Below are 5,285 nucleotides of genomic sequence, written 5' to 3'. Positions count from 1 at the left end.
GATATTGGCCAGTTTTGAGAGTGAGAAGAAATAGAGCGTGCCCGGAAATCTACCGTATTTACATTTCTACATAACAGATGCCTCCCCCTTCAAACCCCCACCCCCGATTCGTCGTTCCAAAAGGGGGGATCGCTATTGCTATCCAATTTTAAGTTTACCCGTTCCAGTTTGCGCTGGAAATATATATAAAGATACATTTTACTGGCGATAGTGTTCTATAAATGCAATCAGTCTGAACAAAAGTATTTAACAGACCTCTTACGGGATTTAGAATCCATCTAAGTCATTCAATGGAAGCATGAACCTTCGCAGGCTCGAGGCAGTTTTCAATGCGAGTAGTTTCCCGTTCAAACCGCGGAAGCGTACACCGCATAATTACTCGAAATTTAACGCGTATATTATTCCTCCACGAATAACATAACCAATAATTTAACGAGGTGAATAATTATTTCTGAGATATGTATATAATTATAAAATTTTATTGTCTCGGTATATTTATCACCATTTAATGGTAGCGGACGACGTTACAAATTAAAGTGTGTGTTTTTCACTCTGATGTAAAAGGTATGATTTGGAGAGTTCAAGTCGTACAATTTTGAGTTAAAATGTTTTACCAAATATCTGTTTTTCAACCTTAAATTCGTGTTAGCAAATTTTAAGTAAAACGGTAAGAAATGGTCCGTAGCTCGTGATAATAGGCGAAAACTATTCGCTATGACGTCACCAAAACGTTCTGGACAGTTCAGAACTTGTGGTACAAATAGTCTGAAATTCCATCTTAAAAGCACATATTGACTAATCTAAAAATTATTGCAGACGAATTTAAGAGAGCTCAGCCTCGAGTTCTTGGTGGTACCTGCTCTCGAGCACGTACGGTTTCAACAGTCCCGAAAAGTTCGAGCGAATAGTTGGCGTTAGTACGGTTGAAGAATTTTTCACCAGCGAATAGTTTACGCGAGGACTCATCGAACGGTTCCGGACTGGTGTATAGTTTTCACCTATTAGACCGACCCTATTGGCGACCGAAACGAGTCTAGGCGCCGAATTGCCAGATGGGCGGTTTCCCGCCCAAATTGGGCTCCTTTTCGAAGGGAGTTCCGGGGAAAAATTCGTTGGACGTAAGGCGGGTTTCAATTTCAATTTTTCGTCAAGGTTTTAATTTTTTATTCCCCTTGATAATTTATTTGATTGATAACTACACAATTTTTTCTGTATATTGATAATTCACGATCGCTTTTTTATCAATAGAAGGTCCCACGGGGGAGAAATACGCTCAATTAATAAAATAAGGAAATATAATCTACCTATATCGCGCAGATTTCTAGCATTGTTTAGTGCGGTCTAAATTGTAAAGGTCACAAGCCCTTGAGAACTAGAATATTTATATTGTCACTTCATCTCTCAACTTAGCTCGAGTATTCTCCTGTTCCCTTTCAAAAATTTCACTTTAATTTAATATTATCAGGGAACATGGGAAAATTGTCGAAATATATTAATGTAAAAACTCTCTTGTTAGCACGAGTTTAAAGGACTGCAGCGCCATTTTGCCTTGGGCGATTTCGTAAAATCCCCGATTTTGGTTTGGGCGGAAATTGGGCTGGTTTTTCACATACTTTGGGCGTGATTCTAAAACGTTTTCTAGAAACTCTGTCTAGGTGGTGTGGTAGCTTCTCCGAGATTGCGTCTATGATAAAGCATAAGAACGTTTTTTCTCAAATAAACTTATCAAAATATAAGCAAACGATGCAAAAATTAGATTAAATTGCAAGTATCATTATTTATAAAATCAAATTTACCAATAACGATGAGGAAAAACTAATAGCGTCTGCTTTAGCCGCTACCTATCTAGGTTTTAATGGCGAACCAAAGGGGGCGTAGCGATAGTTTTCGGTCGTGAATTTCCGGAGTTCACGAAATAAATTTTGAAAATTCATATAGTTTATTAATTAAATCTTAAGCCTAATAATAAGGTCCCCATAAGTAAAGGTCTACCATAGGGGCCCATGGTAACGGCGTTGTCCTGGAGAGAAGAAAATGAACTTACGACGATAGGGCAGTAGCGCCATCTTCTTTTTCAAAATTTCTACATCTAAAATATTGTCTTACTTGGTAGAGCCGCCACGCTCTTGTTGATGCCACACAAAACGCGTCAAAAGGCCTTTTCACACGAGCCAACTTTTTGACCCAACTAGATGAGTCAACTTGAGTTGAGTCAACTAGTTGGTTCGTGTGAATAAAAGTTCGATGAGTTGATCCACCAAAAAAGTACGCGAGTAAAAAATGGATCACTGATCCATTTTTGCTGACTCAGCATTTTGATTTGAAAAGTTGGCTCGTGTGAAAAGGCCTTAAATCTCCAATTTGAAAAATAAATACCTTCAGAAACACAACTCTTATTTCTAATAGCCAGAATTATGTTCAGATAAATAATTTTGCAAAGATAAGCGTTAATTTTAAGTTTTAAAGCGATAAAATTGCTAATAAGCCTTGGCTACGGTGCTATAGGACTAGCGGACCAGTGGCGGAGATTTCTCCCGCTTGGTTCCAAAGATACCCTAGATTCGAATACTGAGAGCTTTCCCATTGACGGTTTTGTTATGAAGCGTTTATCGGGCTCCATCGGTTGCGGCACGGCCAACTTCGATCATGCGCTGCCACGCTATATAGCGCGACAGCGCGTGATCGAAGTTGGCCGTGGTTGCGGTAAGGCGCAAACCATGGAGCGAATTTTTTCTGAGTTCCGGCGGGAAGTGGGTAAACGCTATCGGCAACGCGCGAGAGAGTGATTTCGAATCTAGGGTACGAGTTTAAATTATCTTTGTTGGTTCTAAGTTTAAAAACGTTCGCGCACGGCTTGTGCGCATTCATAATGATTTTCGCGAAATTTATTTCAGAAATGCATAGTTGAGGACGTGCAGATTTTGAACACCTATATCTTAATAACTGGTATGTGATCGTAAAAAATTTGTCTTAGACCTTTGCTTATGGGGACCTTATGATAGGCTTATAAAATATAGTTAAGCCAACAATACTGTTAATACTAAAGTTTATCGTAAAAATGTCTCTGGTGTAATCGGTAACGTGTTCGGGATAAATAATATAAAACCAGTATACAAACCCTTTAATAAATTAAACGCTCATTTAAAACACATCAAAGACCCTATAACCTAGGAGCAATAAACACCCACACAAGGAGAACGCAACCCGTCAAAAGTCGTGGATTTTCTTGCGTACGTTTTTCATTGGTTAGACGCTTTAGCGCCTGCTGCCGTCGGAAGGGGAAAATTCGGAAATTGTCTCCCCCCCCTGCCCGTAAAACGTTCAACGTAAAGGCTCGTGACGCTCGTCCAATGAAATTCGTACACAACCCTTCGTTAGCGTGTTTAAAGGCTAGCTGCGTTCTCCTTGTGTTTGTTGCTCCTAGCTATAACTAACTTGGAAAACTATGGGGTCTACAAAATATCATGTAGTTGTAACCATGTGTACATTGGAAAAAACAAAACGGAATTTGAAATTTAGAATAAATGAACACAAATTAGCAGTTCGGAACCAAAAAACTGCGACATCTGCGCTAGCCGAACACGTTATATTAATAAAATTAAAATAAAAAATAATTGTTATAAAAAAACAATGTAGCTGTGTGAGGGCTATATAAAGCTCTGTATCGCGAGCGACGGCGTCCGAATTTTAAAGATTTAAATAAACTTTTTATTGTACAAGAAGTGGTTTTGGCAATTTTTAATCTTTATCAATAGTTAAGGAGTTGTAATCGAATTTTTTTTTTACAAATCGGTAGTTTAGTTATCTAGCTATTCGTAGCTTGCTCGTAGCGAAATAATCACGTGACTGCCATGGGCGGAAAAAAGTCATGGTCGACCTATACGCGTTACCATGGCAACGAACACAAGTCACACCCACGATCAAGCTACGAATTTAACTATTTAAAGTAAATTTAAGAGTAGAAGAAGAGAAATTCGTTAACCAATAAAATTAGTATTCCGAGAACAAACGTAAAAATTGAAATAGCGATACTGCAATTAAGAATTCGATAAGGTACCACTTAAATAGCTGAGGTGAGCTAATTTCGATCAAAGGCGCCCTTTTCCAGTGTGTTAGTCAGTTAAGCAGACCACACTCTTCCTCAGTTTGATTTCTAGGGCTGTGCGAGTACTCGAACATCATCGAGTACTCAGCCTTCGAAAAAGTAATTGGAGAATAAGCTACTCTCTAAACTCTTCGAGTATTTGTTTTTTCTTTCCTCGTTGCCTCAAAGTTCAAAGAGGGGTTTTTACAACTTTTGGGGGGGGGGGGGGAATAAATGCGACCTACAAAGTAGTGGAAACTGTTGTTCAATTAAATTAAAAGAAAATTTTCAGCATTGAAAATTACTTTGTACTCCTTTTAAATTTAATTTCATAATTACTTATATAAAACCAGCTCGACTCGAATTCAATATTACTCGACTCGAATACTCGATGAAAAATATTTGATACTCGATAACCAACTCGATTGTCTAAAACCACTAATCGCACAGTCCTACTGTTTTTCCTCGGCAACATCGAAGACGAGGGGAGGGTTAATAGTACCCCGAGAGAGGATAGCACTAGAGACAGACAACTCTTAGCTTTTTCTGTTTTTATCGGAGCTAAACGTACTTTTAGCGTACTACTCTCCTCGTTAACTATATATTATCAGCGTTGGAGCTTCTGTTTTAGCTTTTAGTTGTAAAGGAGGAAGGAGCCAACGACTCTATTTTTTCGCCATCGATGGCTTCTGATCTGAGCGGCTTATAACACTCCCGTTCCATTCTGTCCATTGCCGTTGCTATTTCTTTTATCAACTGTTTCAATCTGAATTCAAATAATAAAAGATCCACAGAATCGTTTGAATTTTGAAGGTGGGGATACAGAATCACCCGTTTTGGGGAATCGGACAAATATAACTGAGTCACCATTTAAATTATTTATAACTGGATCACTTGATGGAAGGGGCGGAGTTACCTGAATTTTTAAACGTTAATACGTTAATGTTAAATTTTGACGCTATCTCTATATCCAATATATTCGGTAATCTCAATTAATGGGGATCTAAGAGTATAGTTTCACCACTAATGGCGTGACCGAGCTGAAGGTCGTCCAAAATTTGTTCGTGAGTGACAGCAAGTATTTATTTCATTGATAGCTTTGACGAAGCGTGTTTCTCAAACGAAGAACACGCGTCGTCTGCTTAGAGGAGGACCTCTAGTGTATTTTTCTAGACGGACCTTACTCTAGCTCGTTCACGCC

Source organism: Leiobunum rupestre, chromosome 4 (assembly GCF_980474605.1).
Source record: "Leiobunum rupestre chromosome 4, qqLeiRupe1.1.hap1, whole genome shotgun sequence".
Lineage (NCBI taxonomy): Eukaryota > Metazoa > Arthropoda > Arachnida > Opiliones > Sclerosomatidae > Leiobunum > Leiobunum rupestre.
This window is presented reverse-complemented; position numbering follows the sequence as displayed.